Source organism: Plectrocnemia conspersa, unplaced genomic scaffold (genome assembly GCF_051122295.1).
Source record: "Plectrocnemia conspersa isolate PC_06_02 unplaced genomic scaffold, ASM5112229v1 ptg000014l, whole genome shotgun sequence".
In the NCBI taxonomy this organism is placed as follows: Eukaryota; Metazoa; Arthropoda; class Insecta; order Trichoptera; family Polycentropodidae; genus Plectrocnemia; species Plectrocnemia conspersa.
The window spans coordinates 25,648,043-25,668,830 of NW_028277178.1; the positions used below are offsets into that span (position 1 = coordinate 25,648,043).

A 20,788-nucleotide genomic window follows, 5' to 3' on the forward strand; every position below is an offset into this window, starting at 1 on the left:
TTTATAAACGTTTCTGTAAACCGTAAACCCTATTAGTTATCGGATGCAATTTGTTATCGGATGAAGGGTTATTTATTAAATCGGTTTGAATTGGAAAACGTTTTCCATCACAATATCTTTTTATATACATACATATTTTAAAAATAATGAAGAATTGCTCTTGTATGTGAATAGTAAGTATAAATAAAAATATTAAAATAATAGTATTAACAACGATACAGTATTTAAGTACTTTACTGACACAGTTACATTAGCAAACCTTAATTTATTTTAATTTTAGCATTAATATATATTAGATCGATTCTGTATTACATTATGGGTTGTAGTAATAAAATTAATTCTATTAGAACGTACGTATTTTGATAAACATACATAACACTTAATTTTGACATTAATTAAAAAATATCAAAAATAATGGTATTAATTAAAAGATTAAAAATATAAATTTAGCTGTGGTCTTCCTATACCATTATAAATAATTTTAATTTAAATATGTCGCTTGATAGTATAGAATAAATATAGACACATCAAATTGTTGTACCTCTGCTTAGATGCAACTTGGTCGCTTATTATACTATCGATTTCTAGGTAGTATGTATTCAGCTCCATCAAACAAAGAGCTTACCAAATGTCGTTAGCTTATTTGTCCGAAATATTGGGTCAGTTTAATTCCATAAATTTTCCTTGTAACATAAATAATTAAAATGAGGAAAATGAATTATTTTTAATCAAATATTAAGACATCGATCCTAAGAATTGTTTCAAATACGCGTAATAAATGCGGACGTGGCGATCAGAGATTCCGTTAAAATTGAAATGTGCAAACTAGTGATCTATCGCAGAATTTGCTGAATCTGATCATTTCTTCTTGCGATAGATTTAAATTTGCAGCCTAATTTAAGGAGTCGGAAAAGTAGGTCGATGGTTTCGTAACGTTTTCTTACGAAATTATGGCGAACATCAGGAAGAAGCAACGTCGATCCCAAAGCCGAGATTGTCCATTATCGTCAAGGAATAAACACGTCATCAGCTCAAAGCGGTGAGTGATTTTTGTCAAAGTTGTGATCTATTTAGTAGAGATTAGCTGATTTTTGAGGTCAGTCGACGAGAAGAATATTCTTCTCTCAAATTGAGTCGAAAAATAAGTGATTTTGTACGGGTAATTTAAACCCCTATAAATATTATTGTGTAATATTTTTAGTATTAAGCCTCATCTGTGTTGCTCTAAAATTTTAATTATTAAAAAAATAAAGTGAAATAGTTTGTGACTTTTGAAAAAATAATTTCATTTCCCTTTTTTACGTGAAAATCAGGGTTCATCTAAATTCGTCAAGGAAATCGTATCCGCGGTACAACCCTGGCCACATATAATTAAAAAGTGCGCGCAAAGACAAAGGATCATTTTGCTAAGAGAGAATATTTTGCTAGTCTGTTCGTCCCAATTTTATTATTACAGTAATTGTCAATCGTTGGCCTCTACTAGGGATTGCAATACTAGTAGTATCGGTATTATGGAAAAAAATATTACAAAAAAGCCGTATTACAAAATAAAATACCGGTAGTACCGAAGTTTTGTAATAAAAAATACACCATGGCTACTATGAAAACGACGATCCCCATAATGTTTGAAAGCAAAAGTGTAGAATAAAATGATGCTCATTGTAGGGGATTAACCTAAGTATTTTTTTCGGCGTAGGATATCAAAGTAGAAGAATATTATACCTTTAGTCCAAGAGGGACGAAATATCGGCCTACTTTACTTATGCGAAAAATCCCACGGGCCGATATTTCAGCGCCAATTTTTACAAATTATTTAACATGTTCGATATTTTTGTATTTTTATATATGCGCAACGTGTCAACATAAAACGAATACATCTGATTTATCTCAGGCAATTCTAACATTACCTAGCAGTTCCTAGTAATTCAGTTATGTAACAGAAAAATGACTTTCGAATATTTATATTTTTGTATATGCGCGATGAGTCAAAATAAAAGGAATACATTTGCTTTATCTCATGCAAATTTAACGATACTTAAAAGTTCTTAGTAATTATGTTATGTAACAGAGAAATGATAGCGCTTCTTTTATGATAGGGATAGCTGGCGAAGTGAAAACAAAAACAGGTATCGCATACACGAAATTCTACTATTTGTACATTTTTGTGGCAATTTAAACATATTTCTACTCAAATAGTCCGCGAAATATGATTCAATAAACATGGGTGTTAAATATTATCGACAAATAAGTCGCAATAATTATATTAAAATAAAAAACGTAATTAATATATTGTACTAGACGTTAATAATATATTGTACAAGACGATATAATTAAAATAAGTAATAACCAAAATATGTTGAAGGGTGTTTTTATAAATCAAACTTTTTTAAGTAAATAAATAAATAAAATATATTTTTTTTAGTTGTAACAACTAAATATTATTGTTTTTTATAACATCACATTATTAAGAGTACACAGAGCTTTAAATTTCTAAAACACATATGTATAACATAATTTATTTGAAAATGCAAATCAATGATTTTAAAAAAAAATCGCATATGTTAGACTGAATTGTCTAAAATGGCTATTCAGTATTTACGTATTTTTTACTCTAATAATATTTACATAAACATTTATTTAATTTTACTATTAACTTGAGTAAAAATATATTTCAAAAATAAATATTATTGCGATATTCTAAAACATATATTAAATGTGCAATAATTAAAATAAAATAATATAATTAAATTACGGATAAATCACAAAAAATACTCTGTAATATATGGTTCTTTCGGATAATTGTAACTGACAAAAAATAATGAGTAATATATGTTATTGGTATAAATTGGCGAGTGGTGCTTTAGCCTCTTTTTTATAATTAATGAAAGTGTTTTAATTAAAAAAAATGTAATTATAATATTAATTATATTGAAACAATAGTTGTCGGGATATTCGAAGGCTTTGGTTTTACTAATCAATAAACACGGTGAATCATGCGAGCGGTTAATTAATTAAAATAATAATAATAATAATAATAGTGTCAATACCGTTAATTTCAGTATCGACTGTTTTTCTCTCTCGGTAATACCGGTATTAAAAATTTCGGTAATATTGCAATCCATACATTTAAATTAATCACAGATTTATAAATGACAACCAAGCTATATACAAATTGAGATAGACGTAGAAAAAGTCAAGAATATGGGAATATCTAAAATATATTTTTTCAAAGCATTGGCAAATCTCAACTCTAAATTTTTTTGTATTTAAATATAAAAATTGCTTCTGAAGGATAAATATTGAAGGCAATATAGCCTAAAACTCGAGATAACTTCAATAAAACATAACATAAATATCCCCGCAATAAATATTTAACGCAGTTTAAGGAAAAAAATTAAAATGCTTAAACAAAAAATGGGTTAGGTACTAGATGTGGCTGAAAATATTTTAGAATTTTTTTTCTAATGCTTGATAAAAAAACATTAATATTTTAAAAACTATTTGATTTTGTATCAAGCCGAATAAATATTTTCTACCCTAATAAAATAAAGTTCACAAAATTCAAAACATTAATTGGTTCACAAATAATCATCAGTATGAGTTTTGAATGCTCTACAGTTATTTTTAACATCAAAAATTAATATGTAATAAAAAACTTTTGTAAACAATGTATAGTTTCAAATGCCATTCAATTAAAAAAACGAGGTAAAATCAAGAAAGGAATTAAAAAATGTCTTTGTTTAAAAAAATATGTACTTCGACTGGCTAAAAATATCTGTTCAAGCTTGCTTACAATAGAGCATAGTAGTATAGAAAACTCATCATTTCTAAGGAGAAATAATAATGAAAACACTCCTAAAGAGTAAAAAACAAAACTACACTACCGTATTTATGATAATATAGAAGTAGATACAATATTGACGAATGGAACTAGCCACTACTGTTCCGACTGATTTCCCTCGTGCATACAGAAACATATATGTATCTTTAATACTTGTTGCACCCGTAGTTTGAGAACAATCTAATATAATCGTAAAACGGTAATTGCTAAGATTTGTTATTTGTTTACTGACAAACATGTTCAACAGCGAGGCCGTAGTGCTACACTTCGCATAATGTAATACGAAGCATCCCTTGTGCTAAACGCCGGCCAATATGCGGCCAAGTAAACAGCTTCCATATTTGCATTTAGTAGGGTTGTCGTGTATTCGAAGACGGGCCTTGTCCACGAACCGTCTGTTGAAATAAACCGCGACACGAGCGACAATTCACCGGCGGACAAAAGACCATGGAGTCTGCTTTATCGCCGCCATGGGCTGACACAATGTGCGGTGCCGTGCGGCAGGGGTGGCTTAACTTCATTTCACTGAGAGCTAAATGAATATATTTTAAAGGAATAGAGAATAAATGTATACATTCACATTGTTATACTTTGTGATAAACGCTCGAATTATAAACTATGTGAAATAATAATTAACCTAATTTAATTTTGTCAACCACTTTATCCTCCTGAGGACGACGACAACAAAACGGTGGAGCGTCGCCGAGGGTCTGCGCCCTCAGATAATGTGCCTCGTAATCAGCGATCTCAGTGACTTTGTATGTGTATTTAACAGGCGCGTACGGTGAGATACATTCGCTTTCGCTCGCTCGCGTATTAAGGGCCCATACGCACTGTCGGCTAGCCGCCGGCGACTAGCGGCCGCCGGCTCAAAAACGTAGGTAACTAGACTAGGCGGCTAAGCCGAGCGACTCGAAGTCGGGTAGTACATTCGCGAAGAAATTGCAATATTAATTTTAAAGAGAAAAAAATATCATTTTAATTTCAATATAATATTCAATTTCCCTATATGAAACGCTTTTGGTTTCCCAAATGCAATTATAAATGTATCTGTATTATGTTAATAAAATTAATTTAAATCGAGAAGCAAGAAATAATATAAAATAATTATACATATTATTTCACAAATTTTTTTTTTTGTTATCAATATTCATATAAAAATATTGTAAACGATTCGGGATTCAATTTCTACGATGAGCGTTTCTGTGTCGAAGCCATTTTTTGTAAATGATGTATAAGTCGCCTCGAAAGTCGCTCCTCGTGCGAATGCACTCATCTAAACCCATGCTTTTATAGGTTGCCGCGACAGGCAAGTCGCCTGTGCATCACCTCTGCGCAGGATCGCGCCTGACGCTCCGGCGACTCGGCGCCTGCGTGCGTATGCACCCATTTAAAACCATATAAAGTACAGTCTAGCTAGCCGACAGTCTAGCTAGCCGACAGTGCGTATGGGCCCTAAGTGACGAGAGTGGGTGAAATATTAGGGCGTGCGTTACATGAGTTTCGCACGCCCACTTCTTCTCACTCACTCTCGTCACTTAACACGCGAGCGAGCGAAAGGGAATGTATCTCATCATACGCGCCTGATATTTAATCTGTTCAGTCATATAAAACCTTAAATTGCGCCTCTAACAACAACTCTAAGATACTCAAAATATACGCATATACAATTTAAGAGGGACAGCTGGTTATTCAATATGGTGAAAAAAATAGATCTTGTATGAACTATTATCATTATATTACGAAAATTTTCATATAAATATAAATAATTTTATTTTAATGAGAAACTCCTATTAAGATCAATTAAAATGGGTAACTACTAATGTCACTCGTTTCTTTATACAATGAAATCTCTTTGTAACGAATACCGAAATAACGAAATTCCCAGTATAACGAATCTTTAATTTGTCCCCGAAAAACTTTCATACAAAATGTTTTCATTGCAATAAAGACTGATCTCAGTATAATGAAATATTTTGATCCGAATTTAAGAATGACGTTACAATTTGATGTGTTCACAAGCGACACTCAAGGTATATCGCTGACCCTCAAACTTTTTTTTATAAAACATTTTTTTAAATTTTATTGCCTTCATTACTGTATCCTTAAAATGGACAAAAAACGATCTGTCATTCTTGTGAGAGGTTATTTTGATGCTGTAGTAATATGGTAATTAAAAATAAAATAAAAATATATCAACTTTTTTTTCGATCTCATGAGCTTCGCTATACTGATATTTCACTGTAATAGTAAATAGAAAAATATGCTTGTTATATGAACCAACCTTTATTAGCAATGATTAAATATTTTGAATGTTAAAAAGTTTGCATCTAATATTGAATTTTTATAAAAAAATCTCAACTTGTTTTACATACAGTAATTTGATTGATTTCTACTTATCTTAGCAGGTACCCTACGTTTGAAAATATAATGTAATTTAGATAATAATAAATGCTCAAAATACTAAGGAACCTTTAAGAAATGCCTAATAATATAATACAGGTCGTTAATCCGCACGTAGCTTACAGATAAAGGTTTATATATTAGTAGGTGTCATTAATTGTACTGCGTTAATAAATCAAAAATAAAATAAATATTGCTTGTAAAAGTAAGTAATACAATTATTATTCTGTAAAAGCTAAAAATAACTAAGCCACGAATTAATTTGAATATAGCTATTTATAATATAAAGTTCTGGGAGCAGAATACTAATTAATATAAACCCGCACACGTTCTATCTAATTGTGACATTTGAGTTCATAACCAACAGTAGTAATGAATTATCATGTGATAAAGTTATTCAATTAAGGATTTTATAAAAAAAAATATTAAATTTTATATGAAGAAAACAATGATAAATTAATAGAAAAACGATTAATTGGATCTATAATAATTATTTGTGAAGAATTTAAATACATATATTAAAAGCTCTTCATGTACCTAAGTATATTCAGGGACTAAAATTCTAAATTATTTACATAATCTCTTCAAATGTGTACTACCGATTCATGAGATATCAGCATTCAAAAACCTCTTAAAAAAGGAAAAAGCAATTAAGAGAGATTTTAAAGTGCAATATTATACCCTAAATTTGATTGTTGTATTATTGCTTATTTAGATTTTTCATTATATATATAGAATAGCGTAGTTCGTAAGGACTAGACTGGAAACCCTAAGGCCGCGGGTTCGAATTTCTATTTATAAAAATGCTCAATTATTAAGAACCTGCCCCAGCTGTAAAATTACAACTATTGCTTATAAATTAAAATACAGATAATAATTTATAATTAATTATCTACATGTCACCGATTCCCTAATTTTTACTGTGGTAGTTAATACTCACTTCTTATGTTTGATTGAATTATCCAGTTGGTACAGATTTACATCGTTGTAACGTATTGCTCGTCAAACTACAATGGAAAATAAAAGAAAAATGTTAAAAAGTTGATAATATACGTATTTAAAAAAAATAATAAATTGCCAAAAACGCATTGCAGATATTTTAAATAAATTAAAAAAAATACAGTTTAATTGAAAAATATGTTCTACGTATGATAAACATTTTAAGAGTAAAAGCATATTTTATTTGTAATTTATTAAAAATCTGATATAATAAATATTGTTATTTTTTCATGTTCTAGTGATCAATCAGCTTTGACTAAAAGTTCAAAGCAACTTTCAATAGAGAAAGTTAATTAACTATAATAGTTCAGTAACCATCACGTTCAGGTTATTTTTAATTACATTTAGAAAGCCAATTAAATTTTCATTCAAAGCACATTTAATACTTTTTTCACATACACATGTTCTTATCACACGTATTAAAAACTCATATCAGTTGAATTGTTTTAAGCAACATAACATTCAATACTGTACATATATATTATGTGCACACACAAACATATTGAGTTATGCTTTGTTTGAACTAGGGAGGTGAATCTGAAAACGATTTCCATTTAATTTCCTCGCATGATATTTCATTTCTGTTTACGCGAAACTTTTGCGCAGTTGAAAAATATGAAATAACCGCACATGAAGAAAGGAAATAAGATTTTTCAAGAGCGGAAGTAGGACCAGTTTTAAAACATCCACTTTGAACTCAAACAAACCGACGAAAGACGCTTTCATGTTCATCTCGTTTTCAAGTTTATCAACGTAAAATGTCGCCTTAACGAAATTCCTGAACGTTTTACCCAGGTATTTCGTCCCTTATTTTCCTCGCGCACAAGAGGGCTGACAAACGATTTGCTATATACAAAAAGAGGCAATTATACGAGCGAAATAAACTTTTTTCGCATTGTAATGCATAAATGGTATTCAATTAGCGAAGCATTGAATTGCTTTTAAAGTTCTATAATGAAATACTTTAAATGCAACTGCTTTAAATATATTATATATTGATGTTTTATATTTTACGAATGTTTTTTAATAAAGGATTTTCACCTCAATTTTTTTGAATACTACTCTTTATCATTGTACATTTTTTTCCATGCCTTTTTTTTTAGTACCCATCTCGTTAATCATACTTGAATCTCTTAAAATTCGTCCACTTCTGTCAAGAAAATATTTTTAGAAATATAAATATGAAATAAGAAACGTATATGTATTTTTAGCTATTCACAAGTTATCTTATCAAATTTTTCAAGAAGTAAATATTATTTACATTAATTGCTAAATCTAAAAATAGAGTCTGATTTCAATTTTTATAAATTAAAAACTTAAGTAAACCACGAATTATACATGAATACACTGATAAAACAATATATTTATTACCTAGATTCATTAACAAATCATTCAATATTTTGTTTATAGATTGTTATAAATATAATATAAAAACTTGAATATTTGATTTTCATGCGTCATATTAAGTTGAACGAATTTTAAACAGACTGTTTTTTTAAAGCACAACAATATTTATTTTTAGGATTGAATAATAGTTATTTATGTAGTTATGAATAAATTATAATTTTATTTAATTAAAAAAACAGCATTACGTAAAATGCATATTTTTTATATGCCCTCTGTTGATTTTTCAACGGATACGTTACTTGTTTGATACATAGACAAAAATTACCATTAAATAAAAATATATCTAAAAAATAATTAAGTGTTAAATATTTCATTTATACGTACGAGGGTTTGTCAAATGAAAATATTAAACACTAAAGGTCCTATAAATTAGCAACGGTGTTAAATATAGTTTAAATATTTACCGATAGCTGGCAGTACAAATCAGTAATGGCACACACAGGTACAGCAGGAGGTTAAAATGCACTAAAAATAGATCAGCGCTTCGCCATTCTTTTGTTAAAAAGCAAAGAAAAATTATTTTGAATTATTTAATAAAAAAAAATTATAATGTATTTTTGTTTATCCAACAAGTGAACTAAAATTGTTTTCGCTTAATAATTCGAATATATTAGTTAACTTATAAGTCGTAAAATCAAAATATTAACATTAAATGTTTTAAATCAGGACAGCCTTGGCCATAATAAGTGTATAGTCGGACCGAAATATTTTAGCAGGTAATTTTAACCGTAATTTTGAGAACTGTACAATAGAATTTGTCGTTTTTAATTGCTCACTTGAGTTTTAAAAAATTACTTGCAGCTAATTATTCAGTATCGCTCGCTATGTTCAGTTGCGTGATTATGGCCTTAATTTGTCGTTATATTTTTTTATTTATTAATTTATTTTTAATATTATTTAAACGTTTGAAAAATGCTAAATAACGGAAATTAAGTATTGAATATTTTTGACTGAATATATCGGAAATGCTTTGAAACGGTTCAATTATGGTTCTTACAAATCAAAGCCAAAAACTGTAAGAAAACGAAGACAACTGCCCAAGAAGATCGAATGTTGGTTCGCGAGTCCCTCAAAAATCGTCGAAAAACTTCGCCAAAGCTGGCTACTGAAGTCTCTGAAAGCAGAGGACCATATATTTTTTCGCTGACCGTGAGAAGAAGGCTCAGCGATGTGAGACTCAGAGGTTGTAAAGTCTGACACAAACCGTGACTTTGACACATAGAGTGGGTCCGAAAACACCGAGATTGAACATCTGAAGTTTAAGCAAAAGTCATTTGGTCCAATGAATTCAAGTTGGTTAATATAAAAAAAATATTAAAACCTTAATTTATACAAATTTTTTTTTAAATAATCATACTTTTATATGTTTTTGAGACCTCTGGTTTCGTACACGTACGTCGAAGAGACGTAGGTAGGTACCTAGGTACTAGCTGATTGCGCAATACCCAAAGTCAAATATAGTGATGGAAGCGGTATGGTTTGGAGTTGCATGACAGCAGCAGCGATAGGAAACCTGTACACTTGTGTGAATAGTGACATTTATATTTAAATGTCGAAATCCACTTTAATGGATTCCTACAAGAAAATATTTCCAAGCGCAGACCACGCTAACATCCGATTCTAGCAAGACTCCGGGCCGCCATTTTGTAAAAAAAAATACAGAATATATAGGGGGTGCTCAATACTTCTATACGATACTAAAAATTAAGTTCTAAATCTTCAAAACCAAGCAATTAGAAGCGTTAACTCTTCTGCAAGTCTCAAAATGGCTCGTATGGGGGTCCGATCGATCTGATACAATGCTTGTTTTGAAGCAAAAAACTATAACTAAACTACCATAAGACTCGTTTTTTATTAAAAAAAAATAATTAAAATTTTTTTTTAAATGCAAATTAAACTTTTAAACACTTTTTGCATACGACATTTTTCAGTAAGATTTTATTTTGCAAAGTTATGACACTTTTAATTTTTACATTAGCCGCCATTTTGTACAAAAAATTTTAATTTTTTTCATACAGAACGTATAGTTGCTCGGTAGTTCTATAGGATACTAAAAATGTAATTTTTAATCTTTAAATCCAAGCAGCTAAGAGCGTTAACACTTCTGAAAGTCTTAAAGTGGCTCGTATGGGGGTCCGATCGATCTGATACATTGCTTGTTTTGAAGCAAAAAACTATTTTTTTTATATTTTATTTCGATGAAATTTAAGCTTCTTAACGTTTCATGAATAGCGATCATTTTGTTAAAATTTAAGCCTACTGATTTATGAGTATTTAAGTTTTTAAACTTGTCGCCATTTTGCAAAAAATTGACACATTGGATTTTGCTAGCAAACATATACAGGACTTACATATACTTCGCGAAATGCATGGGTTTGCGTTAAATAGTTTGATGTTTTTAGAATGGACTGCAAAGTCACCAGATCAAAATTAAAAGAAAAGGTTATCCAAAACAATTTCAAATACAAAATTGAGTTGAGAAGGAATGGAGAAATTTGTCTCCGTCCACCTACTAGTCATTATTTGACAATATGGCAAAAAGGGTGCAGCTGTAATTAAAGATAAGGTTGGGCCTAATATATATTAAAAATAATAAATATTAAAAAGCACTTTGAACAATCTCGATCGGTTTTTTCTTTATATTTTCACGATTTTCTAAGATACAACACATTTATTGGGGTTCCCATTATTATGTCCAAGTCTGTACTCTGCCTTATTTTGCTCTCCCTCACGTAAAAGTAATCTATCAATATATCGTTGATAAACAGATACACAAAAAAATATTTCAGTGATTGATCCATCAAATTGAATTGGATTCAAAAATGAGTTAAGGCTCAAATTTTCCAAACGCAATAACGAAATTGCTTAGTTCGATACGGCGAAATTTACGAGTGACCGAGAAACGAAACCTTCATAACCAATTTTATTAAATCCCATAATTCTGCTAAAGTAGGAACGAGATAGAAGCAGTAAGAGCTGAATATTCAAAATTACATATAATACACATAGGTACTATATTTAATAATTTTATCAAAATTCGAAGACGCCCACGGGTTCATTAATCCGCGTTACACTGTCATCATTTAAGATATCTTAATGCGTCCCATTAATTATCCTTAATGTACTACACGTTAAGATTAAACAATGATTTATGAACAAATAATATCATTGTTAACTAGATGCTTTATTTCTTTTTTAAATTGAATTTTGCTCCTATGCGCCAGATATCTCTTGCATGCGATTCGATTCCTATGACAAGAAGACACAATGAAAGAATCCGCATTGAAGTCAAACACCCTCCACCTGTTCTTTTAAAATTGGGTCAAAAGTAACCACCTACCCCACTGCGTTGGTGCTTTTGCTGTCTCCCTGTGCTCTTTCGCTCTATTATGCAAGTATATTACTGATGCGTCAAGAAAACTGACGCGATTTCGAGAGAATCACAAAGGCGCGGTACGCAATCAAATTTGACGTAAGATTTTCCCGCTTGTGTTTGCGTAATATAGCACATGTAGAATTGAGATTTTCTAAACATACTACATAGGTGTATGAACTCGAGTCTTAGTCACGTAATCGGTGGCTTGCATGCGATGAATTATTTAATCGTTTACTTCATAAAACGGTTGAATTACGAACTATTCATACGGAATTAGACTCGAGAGAAGTTTAAAATTACGCCAAGGATAATTATACAATTAGAAGTACATTTAAGCAGGGCTGCCGAGAGCGAACCCGGGCCCTGAAAAAACAATGATTCCGGGCCTCATTACAAAAACGGCATTTTATATATTTTTAACATCGTAATAACGATATTTTTTCTTGAATAAATAATAACAGGTACGAGTTAACCCTTTATCGAGTAAAAACGCTCGTTAACAAATTGCTTTTGACGTGAATTTTTGCCTTCTGAGAAGTAATAATTGTTATTGTAATCAATTTTTTTTAACCAATTTTTATTGTTATCAATTATGTATGTTTTTGTGTTATTTAAAAAAATATTTATTGCTTTAATTGTTATTGTAGAAAATATTAAAATTAACACCCCATCAAAAATGAGTCTAATAATTTTGAATATAATCATAATAATCGCATTAAAAATAATCGTTCTCAATTTATTGTTAAAACGATAGATTGCCTCTCAAGTACTAGTCCATTAAATATGAACAATATACAAGATTTTCAGAAGGCTTGAAACGTTGTTGCTTATACAAATAGTTCATTTAATTTTTAATGTATTATAAATCTCATTGTTATGACTTTACAGCTTTCTACAGTGCGTAATAATGGCCATTATACAAACGATAATTTTGCAATTTAAAAAAAACGATTAAGGCGCACACTTAAAATAGATGAGCAGCATCTCATATATTTTTTAAAGTTACTCATAACGGTCGCCAAAAACAATATTGTGTTTGGCAAGCTCGTTGACAAGCGCGAAAAAACTGGCGTTTTTAAGCGTTGAAGTCCTGGCCGCATCGAGCTAGAATAAGGGACGCAATCACGATAATCTGCAGCCGAAGGACGCCATGCCAAAACTGCCCTTTAGCAACTTTTGGCCGGGAATGCAATTAATTGTATCATGACGCTTTTAGAAAAAAGTAAATAAGATACACTTGAATTCAAAAGATAAAATAAGACTAATAGTAATAAAATAAAATATAAATTAATTAAAAATGCAAAAACTTTTTACAGAATAAAATAAAAAATAAATAAATTATATATATGAATTATTAGGCTTAAGACAATTTATAAATATTAATCAATTAGAGGCCCGGAGCAATTGTAAATTATATAAATTACCTAAAACAATATATACTTAAACATTTTATGTTTATACTAAAGTTTGGTTTTGTCGTAGTTACTGATTCTGGTCATTAGTGAGTTAATATGATTTAACGTACTATTTTTTTATATTGTTACTAAAATGTATCCAATTAAAATGATAAAAATGTAAAGCATTTTTTCTAAATATTCTGCAAAAAAATGTATCAAAGTTAAATGCTATTATTAATGAGTCATTAGATATTGACGTTCAGTTACATAAGAAAATAAATTTATCAATTATTTACAATATAAATTTAGATTAGTAATGAAGTTTTAATTAATATAATAATGAGTTTGTATTGTGTTTGTCCTAATATCTTAATCTTATTTGATCCATATCTAGTTCTTAGGTTTTTCCTATTCGCCCTATATACGCCTATCGCGAACATATACATGTATTTGTTCAGCAAAGTTTAATGAGGCAAAAGGTAATGTAACGACACTGGCAAGGAGGAAGCAGATAGAAGTTTTACCAAAGAGCACACGGCGACATCTTTTAGAATGGCTCTTTGAGAGATCTGAACAAATCTAAATTACCAAGTGCTGAATTGCGGCATCGCGTGGTGAACTGAAATTCACCTTAATATTTTGTATTCTCAATATTTAGAGATGAAATTTTCATTATACACGTTTAATATACAGACAAACATATGTACATTTCGCGCCTAAATACCCTTCGAAGGGTTAAAAGGGCGTTAAATGATATATGCTAATGTTGAGACGTAGCAAATTATTATAAGAGGATAACGCAGATAACAAAGTGAATGAGATGTTTGTTGCGAAATAGATTTTATTGTAATTAGCTAGGTTGAATGCGCCCTAGTCTGAAAGGAACGCGTAATTAATACGCCTTTGTTATTATTACCTCTCAAGTTTCTATTGTACTAAAACATATAGATGTTCTATGCATATTTGCATTAACATTAAACTTTATCATGCATGATGTGCTGTATATGTATATACTTAATAGTCTTAACTTTTTTTATTTTAAATAAATTTTCACATTACAAACAACGCGACTTTAAATCACGTATGGTTTCAACAACCCTTCATAATTTGCTCCTCTCTTATCTGACATGTTATGTCACGCCATCAACTTTAACTACCATAGAGATAGGGGAGGAATGGTGTGGATAAACAGTTACAATATCAATTTGGAAGTATATTATTACATAAAGTTTCTAAGTATGTTTGTGTACTATATATATACACATTTCTTTGCCGTGAACATAAACATAAAAAAGTAGTTATGCCATCCGCGAAAACTAATTACAATTTCTGGTTTAACGTTGGATTATTAAAAAAGCAGCCTTATTGCTTTTAAGTGTAATTAATTAAATCTATTTTTGTCGCCTAAAATAAATAAGCAGCGAATAAAATTTATTGAACATTCAGCAAATTAGGGGATATTTTATTAAAGTGATTAACAAATTTAATACATTTTATTTATTTTCCATGATGATCCTTTTAACATTTCAAAACATGTCATTGATATTATAAATCATTATTGTAAGAAGTGATAAATGTTTTAAAATATATATTAAATAACTTTTATTGTTACATAATAGTCGAAGTTTCTAGTATTTGTAACTCGCAAACTGACTGTTACAACATATCAATATTTTATCTTATTATTTGCTGATGTAATTTTTAAATTCTTGTTAACAAAAATATAATATATAATTGTGGGATTGTTATAAATAATTTATGTAATATAATAATGTTTTTTTTTCTTTAATTTTATTTTGTAGGGCTTATAAATTGAACATTATTTTTCCCGTCTAAGAAAAAATGGGACACCATCGTGAGAAAACTTTTACCAGCTTATTGATTTTGAAATTAAAAATTGTGAATCTAGGTGTTTTTTTTAAAATTATTTATTAACAACATATGTACTAGGTTATGACGGTTTTATTGATAGGGCTCGATTTACCAATACATAATTAATGAACGAGTAAATTATTCATGCTTGACTCGCCATTCTTGGTGTGGCTTTTTCATCCATAATTTAATACATTCGCTGCGGTTGAAAATTTTAAAACGACACACTATAGCGGAATATCATAAATTGTAGTTAATTTCAGTTGCGTTGCGTTTTTTAAACCGCACAGTAAAAAAACATGTTTTAAAAAAGCAAACGAATTCATAACTGAATAAACCAGGTGTATTCATATTTGTTATTCATGTGAAAATATGAAATGAATCCTTTCAGACATTATCGTTTAAAGCAGTGGATGAGTAACGAGCAAGTCTCGAAAGCGACAACCTTATTTGCTTAGAGTTCACTCTTGCACTATTGAGATAGCGGGTCATATATCAAAAATGTACACTATATAATAAAACATATTCCATGAGAATATTACGTTAAATATAAACTTACAAGGCATAACTAATATAGTAATGGAATGGACGTTCATATACTGCGAAAGCTTCAACGCGAGACATTTAACCGACGGTAATTACTTAACTATTAAACGTTTCATATAAAATTAAACTTAACTTCGTATGCTTTTTACAGGCAAGCAAAATTATAGTTTTAGCATTTTTTATTGTTAATATATAATAAAAAAACAGTAAATAATTAATTAAGGTTAAGCTTCTTGTTGTTTAACATTTTTAAACATTTATATCATGTTGAAAAATATTGTATTGTCTTTGTGTTTGTTAATTGAAAGGTAAAAGTTCAAAAAACTCTACTAATAATTATCGTGAACGGAATATTGGTTTGTATTGATTTTTTGTATAAAATACATGTATCTATCATACAAATATACATTTGTATTGGCTAAAACTTTTATAATCATTTTATTTGTTGTTCTAGAGAATATATTTTACATTCTCTTTACAACTATCATATATTTTCTTAAATTAAAAATAAAGCTCTAAAATATTGTTTTACACAGGTACACGTATTTTATTTTACGTATATTCAAAGCAATTGTTTCAAGTACAGGTCATAAAACTAGGGTTGTAAAAATGTTTCAACATTCACATTGTCGCGGTCGGTGCGCAAAGTTTCGAGTACCCTTCCTTCAAATAAAATGAAAACATGTCATACACTGAATTTACGAAAAAAAATAACACGTGAAAATGCACATTTGTAAACATGAAATACCGACACAGTTTGGAGTTTTTTTAATACAGAATGTACAATATAGTCAGAGGCTTAATTAAAAACGCGAATTTTTAACAGTTAGTAACGGATTATATTTTAATCTGACTCTCGAGCGAATTTAAAATGACTACATACAAAGATCTTTAATATTTATTTTATTTTTTATAAATTAAAATTTTACTCAGAAATTATTATACCGTAAAAACTCTAATGAAGGGTTTGTAATCAGCGTGTATTTTAACACAAAATTAAATCTTATCTCGAACAAAAATCCACCCTCATTGCTATATCTTCTATTTCTTTTATTTTTTTTTATTTCAATTAGCAAATTATACATATAAGTTTAATTTTACTATAAAGCTAAACAATTGTAAAACATATGTTATATACCAATTTTAATTCACCGGGGATCTGACCAAGAAATAAAGGGTTTTCACAGTACTTTGTATGTTAAACTCGGTTTCACATCTTTCCAAACAATGTAGCGCAGTCGTTTTCAACGTAAACGAACAAATAAAGACACACGTTGCCTCCGGAGCAATGGCTGATACATACTAAATATTTTAACATACAATGTTTCAATGTGGTGAAATGCACTTTTGAACAACCAAATTCATACTTTATTTTTATGTTAAATTCATTACAACAATGTAGTTTCCGGCGAATTTCAAAACTATTTATTAGTAAAACATATGCAACAAAGTTGTAAATCTATTATTTTGTGTAAATAACTTTAATAAGGCACGTTTGAATAGTGGCTAGTTAATAATAAAAATATAAACTCACAGATAAATATCTCGTTCAAAAAGAACAAAATAATCTGTCCCTATCTACCGGTAGATAAACAGCACCTGTCCATATATACATATATATAAACAGGTGTCTCATCTGTCTTTATCTACTAGTAGACAGTACTAAATTTTGATGAGAAATACTCGCTATTCATCATACAATATTTTTATGGAATAAAAAAACACCTTCGTACATATAGAAATAAAATATTATAATATTAAGTCTTTATTATTGTATCTTTTTTCTTTCTGTTATGTATTTTTTATATATTTTATATATGTTTACTAAATTTGTTAGATGTAAAGATTAGCTATTAAGCTAAATAAATTAATAAAATAAAAAAATAAATAAATAATCTACTTGCACATTTTCAAGTTATCGATCTATGAAATTTTTTTAAAATAACACGATTTATGATTGCCACACTAAATGTTAATTAAAAGATTCCTTATGCGAAACTTTTAAAATTAGCAATGCGGTTATGGATTTAATTAAAGTTAACGTTTTAGTTTATATATAGGCAAATTACAAGTTCATGCGCCAAATATTATTTATTGTAAAGAAAATTTCTTTCATTTAAAATTTTGACTCTAGTGCCTTAATTCATTAAGAGCTAAATTACGGTATATCGTATTATTAATAATTAAATTATATTTATATGCCAGTATATATTAGTGTTTTGGTTGCTCTGTCTGGGTCATTGTGACTTGAAATTGACCATGATAGCATTTCATTTACTGTCATACTGGACGAAGGTTCTCGTGATTTATTTATTAGCATGGCAAAGCCAAAGGGAATTGCTAATAGGAGTTGCTTATACTGAAAAATGTAAATCGCTAATAATAAATTCCCCATATATGCGTCAATAATAAACAATGCCTTCACAACCAATTGCGTTTTATTGCATTGTTTGGTATATCTAAATTACTCAGTAGTCAGAACGTTTATTTTATATAAAATTATTACTTTGCATATTATTTAAGCCATGCACGATTTGTGTAATAATTAAAAACACGTGTTTATAGTAAATACATATAGTCTGGTATACGTTTCATAATGCAGTTATCTTTAAAAACTGGATGCGGACCATCGACAGGGCCGATGATCCGCAAGAGAGACTCCTCATACAAGCACCATAGCAGAGAGGGAGCAACTTCCGTTATACAAGACCTCTGAGGATCTTCCACCGACAACATCCCTGCGCCAGCTTCTCCACCACTGTTCAGAGAAAACAATAGTCTATTGCAATATGTAATATAATCTATTAAAATTCTCACTAGTTTGCACCTGAGTCTTACTGGCTGAAAAGTCACCCCAAAGGATTAGAATCCCGAAAAATATATTTAATTCATAGTGTGTGATTATTATAATATAATATAATATTGTGAATTTTGGCCAATATTTCATAGTAATTAAAATATAAAATAACTCTAAGAATCGTAAAATTGTACGTAATGCTGTTCTTAGATTAGTAAAGCAAAGATAAAACCTGTGGCGACCACACATATAGGCACATTTAAATGGGCGATTGTCTCATTGTTAATGAGACAAACATCATGGCACAAGAGAGATTTCTTTTGACCACACACAACACGGATCGTTAAGAGAATTCCTTTTGTGACAAAACGGTAACGGTAATAATTTACTTTAAAATGATATTAAGAAAAACACTGTAAAATGTAATTATTATTGTAAATAATAAAAAATAAAAAATATTATATGATTTACTAACAATGCTTTCACATTTTGCAAGAAGATTCGTTATATTAAATTTTTGCTTATAGGAGAAGTTAGGAAACAATAAAGTCTCTTCTTATGCTGTGAACGATATAGGGCAAAAAGAGTGCCGAAAAACATGTGCGGCGTTCGGAAGCACATGCATTCTAAAATTAAATTTTCCTTATAACACATTATGGGGAAGCTTCCTCTCGTGAAGAAAATTGTGTTAGAGAACGACTCGTGTGTCTGTATGTGGGCCTTCTGTCATTCCTGGGCACTCTGAAGAATTCCCATTATGTCGGCCCGTCGAACGTGAAATCGAGTGCACAAAAGACAATAAACCGTTTATGCGGCGAACGTGGACTGTAATAAGTACGACTGATTATATTAAGGATCAGTTTATCGACAGGCTGCCCTATGATTAATTCTGATCAGGTTCAAGCTAATTGCTAATGGACATATGTATAATATTAAGATACAGGAAAATACAAACAATGCTTAATCACTCTGTATCTATGTACATATAGTAAAATAGATTTATTTTGTAAACATTTTTAAGCCCTCAAATTAAATCATAAGAAATATTTTCAGATCGTTCTGATTAACTTCTGTTGACCAGTTAATTCCTCTGCGGGGCGAATTAAATACCACATTTAAACATTGGCATTGCACACACGTTTTCCACAGTAATATATCTCTGTCATAAAAGTGCCATATTAACGTTTTGATGTGGTGTTAAAATGTCAGATCGCTGTCAGATGAAAACAAAAGCACAAGGAATATATTTTTTATGATAACCTGTGTTGCAAAAAGTTTTTTGCTAGATGTAGGCCAAATGAGACTAAAGGATCTGAAATATACTTTTACAGCTAGTGATGAAATAAAACATTTCTTAAATTTTCTTCATATTCATGTTGAAAATCTCTGCCTCTTTATAGAGCACTTTATGTCAAAATGGCTCAACAAAGAATATATGAAAATTGGTACATATGAAAAGTTTTATATTTATAATAAAATATATTCAAATTCCCCTGTGAGTTTGACTTATTTATCCAGTTCTAACGATGACTTGAAACAAGATGTTTTTATGCTATTAAAGAATATAAATAACTAATTGATATAAACAAATATGTATCTTCCGATCTAGTGACTTGCTAAAATCAACTTTTTATGCCCTATTTAACGATAAGCACAATTTATGCTCAACAAATAAATACGCATCAGAAAAGAGTTGTTTTTCATCGATCATTTAACACGTCGCTTATTCGCTATTGATACAATCGGGTACCTTCTGAGTAGCCGAGCGCGTTAAATCCACTGTATCGGTTATCTGATAGAGCTTCACATTTCCTCAAGTTGTCCGATAAGCCATCAGACCACAGCGACAAACTAGGCGCAAACCCAAAATACCTAAAAACCTCAGCTAAAGGCAAAAGAAAAAGCCATTCTGAAAGCTCCTTCAGATAAGAGACCCTCTACCGTTTTTCTCCCTCGGCTTCCATAAAAACTACAGACTCCTGTAATTTATATTCAAATTGCTACCGGATAGTTGAGGTAGAAAAAAAAAACGAATTGGGATAAAAGCAAGCGAATTATTAAATTGCTTGCTTTTATCCCAAAAGTAAATGTATTTTACAATGAAATTTTCATCACCCTCCAAAAACAGTATGATATTTATAAAAAACACA

At 29.7% G+C, this 20,788-nt stretch overlaps 1 protein-coding gene across 2 annotated transcripts in view; it reads right to left on the reverse strand.

Moving 5' to 3' along the window:
• The window catches only part of LOC148226610 (GTP-binding protein Di-Ras2), a 155,768-nt gene that overhangs the window by 61,275 nt on the left and 73,705 nt on the right, over positions 1 to 20,788 (reverse strand). Inside the window, exon 2 of one of the 2 annotated variants that reach the window (XM_088204482.1) lies at positions 7,185 to 7,251. The exons of the other annotated variant lie outside the window; for it this stretch is intronic. The gene's annotated coding sequence lies outside the window, so the exon portion shown is untranslated. The remainder of the gene's footprint in view (positions 1 to 7,184; positions 7,252 to 20,788) is intronic. 2 annotated transcript variants of the gene reach the window in all.